Here is a 19340-nt window from a genome sequence, read left to right as displayed (position 1 = left end):
ACTTTGTTCAGCATGTTGCCCTCTCAAAAAGGCAAAAGTTAGGACACAATAGTCAGCATAAATTATTACTGCTCCAAGCATGGTAACTTATATACACCCTGGTTAGGCCACAGAGTGGCAGAGACAACAGCCATGCTGCTGGTAGGATAGGGGACCTGGATGGAGCACAAACAGCCTGAGATTTGTAGGAAAATGTTCTTGGGTCTCCTAATCTCAGACCTCCATGAGAACTGCCTGCATTGTCCTTTGACTGCTTCCTCTGCTCTGGCTTTTTCTCTGGCAGGAGAGCATAAGGCAGAATGCTGAGTTGGAAATAAGAATCAATCTTTGTCAGTAACATCTTCCCTTCCATGTGATTTTCCATGGGAAAGGGATAATCTGGACTTTAATCTGCTAAAATGAGTGAGAGTCCAGAATAAGAGCTGAGTATTTCTCAAGAGATTTCCAAGCATTAAAAATATTCCTCTGTATAGCAGTGAACTTATTTTGAAAGGATTTTACACTGGGTTAGCCAATGTAACAGAGTGTCTTGTTAAACCTAGTGCTGGGAACACTGGAAATACCTAGATCCAAATCTATAAACTACAAAGAAAAATTAAATGTTTAGGGTAAGATAATCTATTTTAAGGCATTTGGATGCTTTTAGAAGCTAGCCTTGCACCATCTGCCCCTCCCTTTGGGTGCTGCTATTTCTGTTCATTTTTAACTTGGCTCCCACACAGCACTTATTTTGCCTTATGATGTTTGTAAGTCTTAAGTGCCCTTTTGCACTCATTAAGCTCTCAGCAGAAAATCACTGTAAGTATAAAATGAGTTAGAGTGCCAAAGGGTTTGGCAAGGAAAGAAAGTATAGTATGAGTGCAAGGAAAACAGGAGGACATGTTTCAGCCCTTTCTTCAGAGGGAGAATTAATAAATGGGCCAGGGGTCACTACACAATGCTAATGCAAAACGGCCTTGCCAACTGGTAGGCACTTGTGGGGGGGTACGAGGGGGAGAAACACTGTTTGTGGGGGGTGAAACGCTGTTGTCTTAATTTATAAGGGTCACTTATGCTGGTGCTCGTGCCTTTATTTTTCACAATCCAGGGCCACAGTGGAGCAATGGACTGCTGCACACACATGCACAAAACAGGGAAGGGTGAAGAAGGGGAAAGGCACAGCAGCTATGCAGACATTTTTGAAAGGCAGGGGAAAAACAGCACAGAATATAACAAGAAAAATGACACCATTTGGAAAACTTGATGCTATGGCCCTCCGAGAAGCTTTGCACAGAACACAGGCTCTGCATAAAGTGAGCATTAGCATGGACTCCTTTTGGCCTGGAGGATCTCTTGAGGATAAATATCTTCAGTTTCCCATGCCCCAAAGTCAGATTTTTTCTCTATTGGCATAACCCCCTTCTGCCCTCGTGAAAGGCTGGACATGCTGACGGATGGGCTGCACACACTGACCCTCAATTAGGAACATTAATGTTGCTTTTCTCCTGCTACTACTCACCAGCAGCTTCACAATAATTCTACACAATGCAACTGCCCCAGCAGACACATCCAGGCTCCCCTTTGGCCCCCCCAAACTCTCCCTCTCCTTTGTTTTCCTCTTTACAAATGTGTTCATTTTATAAATGAAAATGGAAAATAGACCAGTAATATTGAATATGTTAGTAACGCCTCTCCCTCTGCCTTAACCTCAGTTTCTTCCCTGGTTGCTTTCTCTTACAATACAAGCATATTCTGCTCTTCACTGTCCTCTGAAAGCTCTCCCTGTAGCCCACTAAGTCCTCCAATACAACCTCATGTCTCTTCTGCCCTTCGCCTCTGAACTCGGTGAATGTGTTGTGTACAATCACCGCCTCAGCTTTCTCTCCAACTCAACATTCAGTCCCCTCCAGTCCAGCTTTCAGCCTCTCCACTTTGCTGAAACTCCTCTTGCTAAAGTCTTGAATGGCATCTTCCTGCTTGACTCTGAGACTCTGCTCTAGCCTCATTTTCTTTCATCTTGTGCTTTAGCTTTTGACAGTTATCACATCTTTGTCCTCCAAATCCGGTCCTCCTTTGGCTTTCATGACTCCTATCCTCTTTTAGCCCTTTGACATGTCTGGTTGTTCCTTCAGTGTATCATTGGTGGGTTCTTTACCCCGCCCACTTTCCTTAGGGTTCCTGCAAAGCTCCATCCTTGGCCCCCTTCTTTTTTCCTCTGTCACTATACCCTTTCCTTCGGTGATCTTATCTGTTCACCAAACTCCGCTACCACCTGACTAGTAAATCTATTTATCCATTCCTGACATGTAATCATCCATCCAGTCCTACATCTCACACTTCCTCTTGGATGTCCCACCAACAGTTTCAACTCAGCATGGATAAAACTGAGCTCCTGAATTTATCTCCGAGGCCTTGTCCACATCCTCCTTTCTATTTGGCTATTGACCCCACCATTGTTCTCCCTGACACTTAAGCCCAAATATCATCTTTGACTCCGCTCTCTCCTACAAATCTAGACTGTGTCCAAATTCAGTTGCTTCTTCCTCCATAATGCTGCTAATTTTTTCTTTCCCTACTCCCATCTCTAGCCTCCAAGAGATCCACATGCCATCAGCCAAGCTCTTTTCAGCCATACACAATGCAGTTGTGAAGACCATTTTCCTGGCCTAAGATTGAGACCCTGTCTCACCCCTTTGAAGTTCTTCACTGGCTCCTTCTTTTCTACCACATTAAACTCAACCTCAAGACCCATCAAACTTCACCCTTCACTACTTATCTGCTCTTGTCTCTGATTGCATCATTCCCTCCTTTACTCCAGTGACAACACCCCTGAATGCCAATTTGTCCATTTCTCCCACTAATTAATGTTGTCTAGGTTGCTGAAAGTCAGCGATAGCTGATATTCAGTTACAAATTAAAAAACTCCTCACAATTCGGTATAATCAAGTTGTACTATTTCTAATCCATTTCATTTTATTGCTGTTAGCCTTGTCCTCCTTCCCCATCTATTTCTTGTTGCAGCCACTTTTTGTGTCTTGTTGAAATTAAATTACATGCACTTCAGGGCAGGTGTAGTGTCTTTCTTTGTGTTTGTGTAGTGCCTCACATGACAGGAAGACCAAGTAAGACAGATGATCCTTCTGGGTGATTCTATACCAAGAAGAATGGAAAGAATGCTTTGCAAGGGACACGTGGACACCAGGATGGTTAAAGACTGGATACATTCTGAAGTTGGTGGATAAGGATCCACTGGTGATGATGCATGTCGGCACTAATGATACTGCGTCATAAGATATCTCATAAATAAGGCCCTAATTGAATCGCTGGATGACTGTCAAATAATTGTGGCTGAGTTGCAGACAAGACATGGAAAATCATGGAAAAGTAATAATGAGCTTTTATTAATTGAGGTAATTTGGAAAAGGCAGAGAAGATCTATTTGTTTAAGAAAAATTTGCTGGAACAATACAACATATATTATATTATGCCTGCTAACTTTTTTGACAACCAGACATTTTTTGCAACTATATTACAGGTTTCAGAGTAACAGCCGTGTTAGTCTGTATTCGCAAAAAGAAAAGGAGTACTTGTGGCACCTTAGAGACTAACCAATTTATTTGAGCATAAGCTTTCGTGAGCTACAGCATCATCGGATGCATGAAGTGAGCTGTAGCTCATGAAAGCTTATGCTCAAATAAATTGGTTAGTCTCTAAGGTGCCACAACTGTATTACAGTCATTAATGCGTGGGGCTCACAGTGGGAGCCCCGGCCACCAGCTGCCGGGAGCTGACAGCAGGAGCCCCAGCTGACAGCCAGGGCCCCTGTTTCAACCCCAGGCAGATGGTAGCCAGGGCTCTCACTATCAGCCCTAAGTGGCTGACAAAATTGCGGTGGAAGCCTAATATTGCGAGCTCTGCAATTTCCACAATATCACAAATTAAGTAGGGCCTTACTCATAGATTATTAATTACTTCAGGGAGTTTGCAAAGGTGCAGAAGGAAAAGAATGTCTAAGTGAGCTTCTCAGAGATCTTTCCTGTCCCACAAGTGAAGGAATATGGAAGATTCTGGAAGTGAACTGCTGGCTAGGTAAGTGATGTAAGGTAGAGGGATTTTGGTTTCGTGGCACATTGCTCCATCTTCTGTGGGGAGAGGGGGCTGCATAGTTTGAATGGCTTCCACCTCAGGGGGAGAAGAACTAACCTTTTCAGGGGCAGGCAGGCTGGACTACTCATGAGGGTATTAAACAAATAACGTGAAATGTAAAAAGAGGGAACAAATGATCACTCATTTAGCACAAAATCATGATGTTGAGAACAAAATTAATCAAGAAACTAAAAGATGGTAAGAGAAGTAATTCATTAATTGCCTATACACCAGTGTTAGGAGTCGGAGTAACAAACAAAAGGAAATTAAATTCCTCACTTATTACCATAAATTCAATCTGGTTGGTATTACTGAAACCAGGTGGCATGAATCATCTGACTTGAATGTTAAAATCAATGGTTTTAACTTCTTTAGGAAGAATTGAGTGGGCAAAAGGCATGGGAGAGTGGCATTTTATATAAAAAATGACATTATCTGTTTCTGACTCACTGACAATTTGGAAGCAAATGATCTTGAATGCTCATGAATCAATGTCTTAATAGAGAAAGCACAAGATGGGATAATATTTGGTGTCTGCTGCACACCACCAAATCACATTAGGGAACAGGATGACTGGCTCCTTAAGCACCTATCTATAATGTGTAGGGGAAAAAACAGCATGATCATAGGGCACTTTAGTCTGAGTGATGTATGCTGGAGATCTCATGCTGCCAGTACTAAAACACCTTTGGAATTTCTAACCATAACAGATGAAAATTTCCTAATTCAAAAAGTGTTGCACCCAACATGAGGAAACTATATTAGACCACACCTTGACAGAAAGAGAGAAATTCATTACAGAACTAAAAATAAGTGGTAGCTTAGGTACAAGTTGTGACCGAGGGCGCCTAGGGTAGCCCTCACTGGAAATGCAAAGGTCACGGCAGGCTGCAAAAGGGAGAGCAGACACCCACCAGTCTTAGGTGTAACATTGAAGTTAAACTCCCCAACTAGTCACAAACTGTGCTTCTAATCCCTACACTGCTTATCAAGAAGCAAAAACAGAAAATCACACAGCCCCCTTATTGTATTCCAGTTCTCTGGCTCCCACTCAGCACCTAAGTCCAGTACAGAGAGAAGTTATTTTAAAACTCTGCTCACATATACAAAATGTTCTTCTGACCCCAAAAGGTCAGCCACCTTACCAGGTCAATATGAGTTTGGATCTTACCCAAAATACCAAGCTGCCAGCCAATCCTTTAGTATCTAAAACTAAAGGTTTATTATAAGGAAAAAAGAAAGAACAAGAAGAGAATTGTTAAATGGTAAAGCAGTTATATACATACAAAGACTTCAAAGTCCGTATCCCAGGTTCTTAACAGTATTGGTGAGTTTGCTGGCTTGAAAGTCCCTCTGAAATACATCCACAGTTTGGATGGGTCATTCAATCCTTTGTTCAGAGCTTCAGTTTGTAGCAAAGTTCCTCCAGAGGTAAGAAGCAAGATGGAAGACAAGATGGAGATGATGCAGCTGCCCTTTATAGCCCCTTTGCCATGTGTCTGGTACTTCCTTTGTTTCAAACATAAACTTCCCAGCACATGACACTGAAAAGCCTTAGAGTTCTCTCCATAGGCATGCTGACTCATAGTCCTTGGCTCCTTCCAATGGGTTCACTGTGCAGCTGATGTCCCTTGATGGGCCATCAAGCAGGCCTAGTGCTGATGCCATTTTCTCTGGGGGTGTCACCCAGAAACACAGCACAGGTTTGGAAATACAGATATACCCTATTATATCCATAACTCATAATACAAAGGTGATACAAACATAAAAACAAGATTATGATACTTTGCAAATCATAACATTTTCACTGACACCTTACAAGGTGCATCTGGTCAGATTCCTTGCAATTTTACAATAATGGTATCAATGATAACATAAAGTGTCCAACATAATCCATACAGTGTCACACAAGTGATCATGTTGACTTGATCACATTTGTTATGGGCACAGAATAAAGTCCAAACCAATACTGTATATACTTGGTGTTTTAAAAGGGCCAATTTGATAAAGCTGAAAACAATTATGCGCCAAATCTGTTAGAAGAAAGCAATTAATCAGAAAAATTTAAACGATAATTGGAAATTGTTTAAGAACATCCTATTTTTGAGCAAAAAGCCACAGCCTTGAGAAAGAAGATTGCATCAGCTAAAAAAACAACCTGGCTTAAAGAAAAGTAATCTAATTAATGCCAATAAACATGGGTTTATAAAACTGGATCCTGTCAAATTAAGTTGATATCTTTTTTGGATAAGTTTATAAGTTTGGTTGATAAAGCTAATAGTGTTGACTTAATATATTTGGACTTCTGTAAAATATTTGACTTGGTACTGCATGACATTTTGATTTAAAAAAAAATAGAATGATACAAAATGAACTTGGCACACATTACATGGATTAAAAACCAGCTACTTGATAGGTCTCAAAATGTAATTGTAAAACCATAATTGAGCAGGTGTGTTTTTAGTGTGGTCCCTGCAGTTCTTGGTCCCATGCTATTTAACATTTTTATTAAGGACTTTGAAGAAAACATAAAATCATCATTAATAAAGCTTGCAGATGACATTAAAATTGGAGGAGTGACAAATAATGAAGAGGACAAGACACTGACACAGAGCAACCTGAATTGATCGGTAAACTGAGCACAAGCAAACAGTATGTGTTTAAATACAGCCAAAGGTAAAGCCATACATCTAGGAACAAAGACTGCAGTCTACACTTATAGGATGGGGGACTACCCTGGGAAGCAGTGACACTGAAAAAGACAGAGATTATGGTGGATAATAAGCTGAATATGAGCTCTCAGTGCAAGACTGTGGCCAAAAGGGCTAATCTAAGATTTGGATGTATAAACAGGGGACTCTCCAGTATGAGTAGGGAGGTTATTTTATATCCATATTTGGTACTCGTCCAATCGTTATTGGAATCCTGTTGTCTACAATTCATGAAAGATGTTTGTAAATTGGAGGGGGTTCAGAGAAGAGCCACAAGGATAATAAAAGGATTAAAAAAAACAAGCTTTAAGATCATCTGATGAGAAAAACTAGATAAAAGCTAGGGGCTATTTAATGGGGCATCTGCCCAACACTGGCCAATGAGGGGTTAATAGAGCCTTAGGGAGCTGTGCAGGAGGCAGCCAATTAGAGAGAGGCTGCAAGGAGCAGCCAATCAGGGCTGGGCTGGCGCATATAAGAAGAGTTGCAGAGCAGCCTCTGTCACTCCCTGGAGCTCAAGGAGGGGGGAGGAGGAGGAGGAGGAGGAGGACGACGAGGACGAGGACGAGGACGAGGACGACTACTGGTTGCCTTGCAGGTTGAAGGCAGCAAGCACCCTGGCCAGAGCAGTGCTGCAGGAAGTAACCCAGGGAGCTAAAGGAAGCTCCTGGTGGGCTGTGGGGATTTGCAGGCTGAGGCCCTGAGGCAAGGTCAAAGAGGGTAGTGGGTCCGTGGGGAAGTGGCACAGGGAAATCTACTAAGGAGTTGGAGGGGGCACCGCAAGCAGCGGTCTTCTACAGGGTCCCTGGTCTGGGACCCAGAGTAGTGGGCAAGTCTGGGTTCCCTCCATCCCCACACACCACTGAGGAAGTAGGTGGATCGAGGGACTGTAATATTGTCCCCTGAAAAGAGGGAGTACAGAATGCAGCACAGCCAGAGGGCTGTGTCTGCCGCAGTCCTTGGAGTGACATGGGTCCTGGAGCAGAAGTGACCGTGTCGAGACATCACCAGAAGTAGGTGCACTGGTGAGCAGACCTAATCCTCAGGACAGCCAGCAGGAGGTGCTGCAGTGGTGAGTCACACCCCATCACAGGGTATTATTATTTTTGTTATTATTATAGTATTAAAGGAGCTCAGTCTATTTAGCTTAACAAAGAGAAGGTTAAGGGGTGACTCCATCATAGCTTAAGTACGAACATGGGGATCAAATATTTGATAATGTGCTCTTCTGGCCATCAGAGAAAGGTGTCACAAGATCCAATGGCTGGAAGTTGATGCTAGACAAATTCAGACTGGAAATAATGTGCAAATTTTTAACTGTGAGGGTAATTTGAACAATTTATCAAAGGTTATGATGTATTCTCCATCACTGGCAATTTTAAAATCAAGAATGGATGTTTTTCTAAAAGATCTGCTCAGTTCAAATTGGAATTAATTCAGGTAAATCCAATGCCCAGCGTTCTACAGGAGGTCAAACTAGATGATCACAGTGGTCCCTCCTAGTACAATAATCTAGGAATCAAATCTATGAACCGAGCCCCTGATCCTGATTGCAATCCTTTGGTGTTACTTATGAGTGGTGCGTATAAGAGGATGGGGAGACTAAGCTGCCCCGCTCCCGCAAAAGGTCATCCAAGCAGAGGGGAAATGCTGCAGATGTAGTGTGGGTCACCCCTCCAGAGGTGTGCTGGCCTGCGACTGCTGTTGGAGTGCTGGAAGGGAAGCTCCATAGAAGTGGGGGAGGCCACCAGCACCATGACTGTGGCCCCTTCCATGCTGTGCCATGACCATGCTCTGCCTCTTCCATTTAGGCCTGGCCCTTGAGGCCTTGCCCTCGCTCCCCCTCTTCCCATGAGGCCTCACCACACCTGCCTGTGCTCCACCCTGCCCTACTCAACCTTTTCCCCTGAGGCCCCGCCCTCATTCCACCTCTTCCCCTGAGGCCCCACCGCTTGCCTGGGGCAGGAAAAAGTGATGGGGCCGTGGCCCTGTGATGGCAACCCCTGTTCCAGGAAGAGGGTGGAGAGGAGCAAGCAGCAGGCGGGGGGGGCCCTCAGGGGAGGGGGTGGAGCAGAGTGAGTGGTGGGGGGGTCCTCAGAAGAAGAGGCAGAGGGGAGCATGAGGTGGGAGGGCAGGACCTCAGCAGGGGGCAGAGGGGAGTGGGTGGGAGGGGCCTTCTGGGAAAGGGGCCCTCGAGGGGAGTGGGCAGGAGAGGCCAGTGGGCCCCCCCTCCACACCCCTAGGGAGCTTCCAGCACTCGCATGTGAGCCTCATGGGCCATCGATGGCATTACTGCAATACTAATAAGAGTAATAAAGAATGCCTTTCAGATTCATTGCTTAGGAAGCTTATTATAGATTATCAACTTCTCATACATGATATAAATGACTTTTTGCTGTTAAGTGAATTTATTTTTCCTACTCAGGTGCATAAACTGCTCTCTCATTTCACATGCCAGTGCACAAGTAGTACTGCACTCATTATTCATGGACTCAGGCCCTAGATGCCAATTAGATTAATGTTCTCACTACACCACAAATTTCAGTTTTGAATGACTGGAAAGGAGGAAAGTGCCTCTGATTTCCAAAAAGTTTTCTTGTAGGGGATAAGTCTTTCCTGAAGGATACAGTAATTATGAACAGTTTAAACGCACGCTTGCAGCACTGTGGTAGGTAGCAGCAGCTGTCATTACCTTCTGTTCCACCACCCACAACCTTCTTTGGGCACAGACCATGAGAAGTCCTGCCTCAAGGGGTCTGACAGGCAGCAGCCTCATGGCTCCTGATTGGCTCCTCACTCTATGGGTATGTCTACACTACGAAATTAGGTCGAATTTATAGAATTCGGTTTTTAGAAATCTGTTTTATATATTTGAGTGTGTGCATCCCCACAGAAAATGCTCTAAGTGCATTAACTCGGCAGAGTGCTTCCACAGTACTGAGGCTAGAGTCGACTTCCAGAGCGTTGCACTGTGGGTAGCTATCCCGCACTCTCCGCTGCCCATTGGAATTCTGGGTTGAGATCCCAATGCCTGATGGGGCTAAAACATTGTCGTAGGTGGTTCTGGGTACATATCGTCAGGCCCCCGTTCCCGCCCTCCCTCCGTGAAAGCAAGGGCAGACAATCATTTCGCGCCTTTTTTCCTGAGTTACCTGTGCAGACGCCATACCACTGCAAGCATGGAGCCCACTCAGCTCACTGTCACCGTATGTCTCTTGGGTGCTGGCAGACGCAGTACTGCATTGCTATACAGCAGCAGCAACCCATTGCCTTGTGGCAGCAGACGGTGCAATAGGACTGGTAGCCATCCTTGTCATGTCCGAGGTGCTCCTGGTCGCCTGTGTGAGGTCGATCAGGAGCGCCTGGGCAGACATGGGCGCAGGGACTAAATTTGGAGTGACTTGATCAAGTCATTCTCTTTAGTCCTGCAGTCAGTCCTATTGAACCATCTTATGGTGAGCAGGCAGGTGATACGGATTGCTAGCAGTCCTACTGCATCATCTTCTGCCGGGCAGGCAAGAGATGAGGATGGCTAGCAGTCCTATTGTACCATCTTCTGCCGAGCAGCCATGAGATGTGGATGGAATGCAGTCCTTCTGCACCGTCTGCTGCCAACCAAAGATGTAAAAGGTAGATGGAGTGGATCAAAACAAGAAATAGACCAGATTTGTTTTGTACTCATTTGCAAACCCCCCACTCCCCCCATCTAGGGGACTCATTCCTCTAGGTCAGACTGCAGTCACTCACAGAGAAGGTGCAGCGAGGTAAATGTAGCCATGTATCAATCAGAGGCCAGGCTAACCTCCTTGTTCCAATAAGAACAATAACTTAGGTGCACCATTTCTTATTGGAACCCTCCGTGAAGTCCTGCCTGAAATACTCATTGATGTAAAGCCACCTCCTTTGTTGATTTTAGCTCCCTGTACGCCGTGTTGTCAGTCGCCCCTCCCTGTGTCAGAGCAACGGCAAACAATCGTGCATCTGAGTTGAGAGTGCTGTCCAGAGCAGTCACAATGGAGCACTCTGGGATAGCTCCCGGAGGCCAATACCAGCGAATTATGTCCACAGTACCCCACATTCGACCAGGCAAGGCCGATTTAAGCGCTAATCCACTTGTCAGGGGTGGAGTAAGGAAATCAATTTTAAGAGCCCTTTAAGTCGAAATAAAGGGCTTCGTGTGGACAGGTGCAAGTTTACATCGATTTAACGCTGCTAAATTTGATCTAAAGTCCTAGTGTAGACCAGGGCTATATAAACCTAAGGGGCATTCCAGGAAGTGTCGAAGCAATAGTGTGGATTTCCTATAGCTGCTATGACCACTCCTGCTCTTGATTTGGATTTTGCCTCCTGACCTGGAGCCTGACACCTGACCTGGAATCTCACCCTTGGTGTTAAACTAGCTAGTAACCTAACTATGAGCTCCTCTACAACTCCCAGTCTCCGGTTTGACCCTGCTCTGACCTTGGTCCTGACTGCCCTTGTTAGGATTCTTTGTGTATATAAATGCAGGATTGTGGGCATTGGAGACTGAAAAGACCTCTATTGGGTTGTCTTCTCCATGCCCCTGTAACAATACAGGACTGTTCCCCAGATTCTTAAGGGCTCAGTCTAGATTATGGATCACTTTCCTCAATGTGGAAGGCAGAATTATCCATTGGATTCTCTTCTTTTCTTCACCCTCTCCCCCATGGTTAACATTACATTTAAAGTTGTATATACAACCAATGATAGATGAGACTGTATCAAAAGCTTTGCTAAAGTCAAGATATAGCATGTCCACCACTTTCCCCATATTCACAGAGCCAGTTATCATAGAAGTTGTAAGAATGCTTGATAGAGATCTTGTAGGTGTTTGTCTCTGTCTGAGGGGTTGGAGCAAATGTGGTTGTATCATAGAGCTTGGCTGTAGACAATGGATCGTGTGGTGTGGTCTGGATGAAAGCTGGAGACATGTAGGTAAGTATAGTGGTCAGTAGGTTTCCAGTATAGGGTGGTGTTTGTGACTATCTCTTGTGTGGACTGGTCCAGGCTGAGGTTGATGGTGGGATGGAAATTGTTGAAATCATGGTGGAATTCCTCAAGGGCTTCTTTTCCATGGGTCCAAATGATGAAGGTGTCATCAATATAGCGCAAGCGTTCTTACAACTTCAACACCCACCTGCTGAAGTGAAAAAACAGATTGACAGAGCCAGAAGAGTACCCAGAAGTCACCTACTACAGGACAGGCCCAACAAAGAAAATAACAGAACACCACTAGCCATCACCTTCAGCCCCCAACTAAAACCTCTCCGATGCATCATCAAGGATCTACAACCTATCCTGAAGGACAACTCATCACTCTCACAGATCTTGGGAGACAGGCCAGTCCTTGCTTACAGACAGCCCCCAGCCTGAAGCAAATACTCACCAGCAACCACACAACAAGAACACTAACCCAGGAACCTACCCTTGCAACAAAGCCCGTTGCCAACTGTGCCCACATATCTATTCGGGGGACACCATCTTAGGACCTAATCACATCAGCCACACTATCAGAGGCTCGTTCACCTGCACATCTACCAATGTGATATGTGCCAGCAATGCCCCTCTGCCATGTACATTGGCCAAACTGGACAGTATCTACGTAAAAGAATAAATGGACACAAATCAGATGTCAAGAATTATAACATTCAAAAACCAGTCGGAGAACACTTCAATCTCTTTGGTCACTCGATTACAGACCTAAAAGTGGCAATTCTTCAACAAAAAGACTTCAAAAACAGACTCCAACGAGAGACTGCTGAATTGGAATTAATTTGCAAACTGGATACAATTAACTTAGGCTTGAATAGAGACTGGGAGTGGATGTGTCATTACACAAAGTAAAACTATTTCTCCTTGTTTATTTTCCCTCCTACTGTCCTTGTAAACTGCTGGAAATGGCCCACCTTGATTATCACTACAAAAGGTCCCCCCCTACTTACCCCTGCTCTCCTGCTGGTAATAGCTCACCTTTCCTGATCACTCTCCTTACAGTCTGTATGGTAACACCCATTGTTTCATGTTCTCTATGTATATAAATCTCCCCACTATATTTTCTACTGTATGCATCTGTCAAGGTTCCTTCCCCACTCTGAACTCTAGGGTACAGATGTGGGGACATGCATGAAAACCTCCTAAGCTTACTTTTACCAGCTTAGGTTAAAACTTCCCCAAGGTACAAATTATTTTACCCTTTGCCCTTGGATTTCCACTGCCACCACCAAACTTTATCTGGGTTCCTGAAAAAATGGAGTTTGGACACGTCTTTCCCCCCAAAATCCTCCCAACCCTTACACCCCACTTCCTGGGGAAGGTTTGGTAAAAATCCTCTCCAATTTGCATAGGTGACCACAGACCCAAACTCTTGGATCTTAGAACAATGAAAAAGCATTCAGTTTCCTTACAAGAAGACTTTTAATAGAAGTAAAGGAATCACCTCTGTAAAATCAAGATGGTATATACCTTACAGGGTAATTAGATTCAAACATAGAGAATCCCTCTAGGCAAAACCTTAAGTTACAAAAAAGACACACAGACAGGAATAGTCATTCTATTCAGCACAGCTAGTTTCTCAGCCATTTAAAGAAATCATAATCTAATACATACCTAGCTAGATTACTTACTAAGTTCTAAGATTTCATTCCTGTTCTGTCCCCGGCAAAAGCATCACACAGACAGACACAGACCCTTTGTTTTTCTCCCTCCTCCCAGCTTTTGAAAGTATCTTGTCTCCTCATTGGTCATTTTGGTCAGGTGCCAGCGAGGTTACCTTTAGCTTCTTAACCCTTTACAGGTGAGAGGATTTTTCCTCTGGCCAGGAGGGATTTTAAAGGGGTTTACCCTTCCCTTTATATTTATGAGCTGTATCTCACGAAAGCTTATGCTCTAATAAATTTGTTAGTCTAAGGTGCCACAAGTACTCCTTTTCTTTTTACATTGTTTCCAGCACTCCTATTATATAATGGAATCCCCTTAAGTACAAGCAGGCTGATTGCCATGACAAGTTTATGGACAGTAAATCCTGCAATCACTATTTAGCAATAATGCCAATTAAGCATCCAGGCTTATTTAACATGAAGTGACATTGCTGTTAGGCTAGAAGTCTCCCTATGTCTCAAAGCCACTCTCATTTCTTTTGCCATTGTTTAGCGGGATCTGCTAGCACCTATAGTTATTCTAGGTACACTTTAATTTCTCCTAGCAGTCATTAGTACCTGACAGCCTGGCAGAGGAGGCAGCAGCCTGACAGCTCTCTGTCAATACTAAGCATTGCCTAATGCACCCAATATTGGAGGCAATTTTATGGAGAAGCCTGACATAATTTTCAATTTGCTGTCTACTGAATCAATTGCAACTTAGTAATCAGACAACAGCAGTAGAATGCAGTGCAGAGTGCATAAATGGGGTGGTGGTTTTGTGCTGTGAATCTGAATCCGAGAAAAGTAACAATTTTTTTTCCTTAAAGCTATGGAAACACAGAAGAGGTGGAAGCCAGTTTTAGTTTAATTTACACCTGCTGATGCTCTTGAAATGCTTAGCCTCTGATGAAACTGGCAGGGAACTAGCTTGGGGCAAGATTGCAGCAATACTATTGTGACATTGAAAGGCATGACTGAGATTATTCACTTATATAAGCACCGAAAGTCAATATAGAACTGTGGGGTCTGTAGCTATGGAACTGAAAGGAGAAGTCGTACTGAGTTCTTGTTACTGCACTTCAGAGATGAGATAAGAGAAGCTCCGGCTACAGAGGCTGTTGAGGCAGCTTCCATTTTAAGTTTGCATTCAGATGAAGAATGTTACACAATAAGTCAGTATCCTCTTTGTAATGGAGGCTGCATGTTTGGTCTTTTTGTTTACCTTACTCTTAATTATATCCTCTAGATGGAGAAACACACATACTTTTAAATGGGAAAACGTGACAGAGGCATGAAAGGGACAAACTGGGTAAGAACTGCCCTTTTGAACTTAATATTGATTACCCCATTATTCCTAAAATGTGCATTTCTCTAACGATGGTCTCCTTAGAGAGAAGAATTCAAACTCTTCCAGAGGAAGCCCAGACCTGTTAAGGAAATAGCTTTCCCTTTTTACTCAGGACTCAACCAAACTAACTTTCCACTGAAGTGGAAATGACATAGCAAAAAATAAAATTCAATAGGCTGTGCCTTGGCCATATACTCCCAACAAGGTTTAATGGAGCCTCAGCTCCCTGGCAGGTTGCAAATATGCAGAAGAAAGAGAAGCAACAGTCACTGACTGGTTCATAGTAGTGTCTCAATGCCCTGTTGTGCTTTGTATAAATATTGGAAGGGCCAGTCCCTGTCCCAAGGAATTTATAATCTAAATAATCAAGACAGACAGGAAATATTAGTAGCCTGGGAACTGAGGGATAAAGGCCCAAGTTCAGAAAGCTACACACATTTTTAAGCACCTTGCTGAATTATGGGCTATGACCCAGATCCTCAAAGTACTTAGGTGCCTAACTTCTACTGAAATCCTTGCACTTCCTTGAAATCAACAGAAATGAGGTACCCAACCTGGTCTAAGGCAGCGGTTCTCAAACTGTGGGTCAGGGACCCCATTTAATGGGGTCACCAGAGCTGAATCCAAAGCCTGAGGGCTTCAGCCCTGGCAGAAGGGCTCAGGTTACAGGCCCTCTACCTGGGGCTGAAGCCCTTGGGCTTTGGCTTTGGCCCCCTGTCCAGGATGTTTGGGCTCAGGCTTTGCCCCTGCCCCATCTAAAGCAACAAGGCTCAGGCGGGCTCAGGCCTCGGTCCCCCCTCCTGGGGTTGTGTAATTTTGTTGTCAGTAGTGGGCTGCAGTAGAATGAAGTTTGAGAATCCCTGTTCTAAGGTCACATATGAAAGCTATGGCAGAGTTTGGAACTGAACCCAAAATTCCTGAGTCCTTAGGCTTGTGCCTTAACCACAAGATGATCCTTCCTTCCTCTGATCTCCTTAAGCTAGTGAAATAGCGAATGTTTCAGGAGAGTAAGTGGGAAAGGGGGCAAAAAAAATCTATATATTATTGTGTAATTTCACAATCAATGAACATCAACAGATTTGTGAAATACTGCAGTTATTCATGGCTTATGGTCCCAGTGAACTATTTTGCAAAAGGAAACTAGATTTCACACATCTTTTGGACAGCTGTACCATTTTTTTAGAGGCAATTCACATGTACAGGCAATTAATAAAATTTACCCTGCAAGCTGTTGATGACAGCGTAGGTAATGATCTTATACGCGACAGGCAACTTTCTTCCCAGGCAGATACATTACAGGTGCAAGTATGTTTATTCTGACAGGGAATTTAGATTATTGCCGCTAAAAAATGGTACACCTGTCCAAACGTATGTGAAATCTAGTTTGCTCTACACTACAGTAGAGGAAACTGTGCACTGCATTACAATGCATAGTACATGAAAAGATGACATCACCAGCAGGAAATGATTCGTGTAGAGAAATTTTATTCTGGATTTATGATGTCTAAAATGTTGCTCTACAAATTGACCATTTTTGATCCTGGCAACTGGATTAACACAGTGGATCTGAGACCACAGCCAAAGTTGGCCACCTATTGTATTTTCATTGGTCTACGAGATCTGTCTTGACAGTAGATATAAAATACTTTATTGTACCCCGATTAAAATATTTCACATGGGCAGATAGGACTAAACAATGCTTTTCAATTATCTTTTTTTCCTGTTCCAACTCAAACTTACGTTAGGTTTTCTTACCTGTTTGTAAAAATACATTTTTCTCAGGCAACTTTCCTTAAGGCCTTTCAATATACATATCAATCAAAGGCAATTCCCATGGTAACAGTTCAACATTTTCAGGTAACAGTACCAGTTAACTAGATTAAGACATTGGCTGTACCAGGCAGTACCCACTGCTTCTCATTTAGGATATATCTGTCTGAACTGCAATCAGTGGGTGCGATTGCATTGTCAGTCAACATACACAAGCGAACTTTAATCTAGCTGGGGTCCCAGAGCATCATGGTCAACTCAATCTCTAGTCTAGTGTTCTCTGACTTTGGCCCCTCTTTACTTGGTTTCTTATCTTTTCATATTATTTATTCCTTAGCTTTCCTCCAGTCAGTGCTGTTTAATACTACACATACCCAGTTATACATTTATCCAAGCTTTCATAAAGTGTTTCATTCTCCATTCTATGTTATAAATCATTAACATTACATCAACATCAAACTAACACATAACACTTATTTTTACTATCAGCAATTCTTCATCTTTGAATATCATAATTCAATACATATGTATCATCCTAAATTACTTATTAAGATAACTTTTAATTTTGTATTTGCATAGGAAAGTTATGGGGAACAATGTGACCTTAATGTCAGCTTTTTCTCATCTCTTCCAAACACAGGTTTTCAGGCGACTTCTTGTTCAAAGACCATCATCATGCTTGTATATCATTAAAATGCCTTGTTAGTAATTTTGACTGTTGCATTTTGAGGTGCTTTATTCAGTTTAAGGCCTGGGTATCTTTAATTGTTCCCCAACGGGGGAAGTTAAAATGTATTCATCTATACTAATAGGTCAGTACGTACACGTGTATTTTAAATAGCTCTGCAAGGTTTATTTGCACTTTAAAACAGTAATTCAGTTTGTTTACTACTTTGCTAGACCAAAATCAGAACCTCTAATGGTATACTAATGTGCACAGATACTAAAGAGACATTCACACTGCAAGTTAAGGGCCTTCGTCTTGAAGTTCTATAGTCCTAGTGTCCTTGTCTGCTGAGATCTCTTTAGGGAAATAAAATAGGCTTTAAAAGTCTGTGATGCCTCATGGAAATGTCTCCACAGCAACCAACTGTGATGTCACAAAGTGATTGTCTTCACTTGAAGACAGACTTGTTCCAGCTTTTCTAACTCCATAAGCCCCCCAGTCCCCCCCAATCCTGTTTTAATGTAATCCACCTCACTGATAAAAATATTTTTAAAAGATCAGGAAATATAAGAAATGTCAGCATCACCTGTCTCTGGTTTTCTGTGCTTTGCACATTTGTCATTCCTTCAAAATCCTTTGCAGTACCACTTTCTGCTCTTCAATTCCCACCTCACTGTTAAGAAGGAAAGAAAGTGAGGCAGGATCTCTTCTGCTGCCCCCTTCAGGAAATCTGTCTTTTTGTCTGTGCTGAATGGGAAATAATGAGACCCACCTGGTCTGGATGACTGGACTAAGTCCGCATAGTCACTCTCCTTCTCCACAGCTGTTGATCCTTTGTCCAGCTGAAGGAGTCGCCAACAAGAGGAAACCATCTACATGATTTTACTGAGGCAAAAAGTGAGGCAAAACACTGCTTTTCATAAAACCAACTGGGATGGCAGGACAGGCTCCGAAAACTGGGATACCCACAAGTACTGAAAAATACGTTCGGTGAAAGGATCAACAGAGCTTGTCAGCTGCACAGACTTACTCATGAGGCAACCTCCCAATCCAGATAAACCTCATCACCTCATTTGGTTCCCTGTATCTTATTCTCCATATCATGAGGACAGTGTTACATGGGTGGGCATGTAGAATGGATTTATTTGTGAAACATACTTTAGACTGCTATGTGGGCTGTTTCTTCCTCTAACTTTCTCCCACTCTTTTATCTGCAGACTAGTTCCCATACAACTATGCCCCCTCCTATTTCCCCCAGATTAGAATTTAGAGCCACCCCCATTTAGTTTCCTGTATGCTGCTTCCCCATCAATGCCAGGAGCTTATGAACTCTGCAGCAGCAACATGGAAAATATTTTAATAATGCAATAATTCTACCAACAGGTACTCTAAATCTAGCTAAAGGCATTCATTCTTACCAAGATTAATGGATGAGAATACATTTGGAGTTTCTAGATGAGGTTGTTTAAAAGTTAATGAGCCAAAATATTTAGGCAAATATTCAAGAAATGAGCTCATCTCATTCATTTTTAATCGTCCTATTTCCAAATACCATGCCTGATTGTCTCAACTTGCCCTCCCACCCCCTGCAAAAAAAAAACAAAACTGTCATAAGATTATATCTGTGAAATTCCAGAAGGACTGGTTGAATTTTGATGAAGTTTAGGGCAGTCAAAATGAAGAGACAGGCAAAATGGCGGAAGACAAGCTTCTGCCTTAACTAATGATGCATTAGTCTTGTCATAAAACAAAGGTTATGAAAACATGGTCTTCTGTAGCCACTTGGTCATTCCCTCATTCTTGCAGCAGGCCCTATCTGCATAGTGTCAGCTGGTTGCAGTCACTTACCCATCAATCTCTCTGCCAGATTTCTGGAAAGGTCAAGTATGATGAGGGATGTCTCTAGTGCTCTTTCAAAACACTTCATTCCCACACAGAAAGGGGGATAGCTCTCTCATGTGACAGACTAATTAATTCAGTCTTTTCAGCTGTGCTGAACTGTGACATTTAAAATGTATTCTGAAAAGAATAATAATTTCATCCTTTTAAACACATTACCA

The sequence above is a fragment of the Lepidochelys kempii genome, chromosome 3 (assembly GCF_965140285.1).
Source record: "Lepidochelys kempii isolate rLepKem1 chromosome 3, rLepKem1.hap1, whole genome shotgun sequence".
Classification (NCBI taxonomy): Eukaryota; Metazoa; Chordata; order Testudines; family Cheloniidae; genus Lepidochelys; species Lepidochelys kempii.
The sequence above is the reverse complement of the archived record's forward strand: the minus strand, read 5'-3'. Positions refer to the sequence as shown.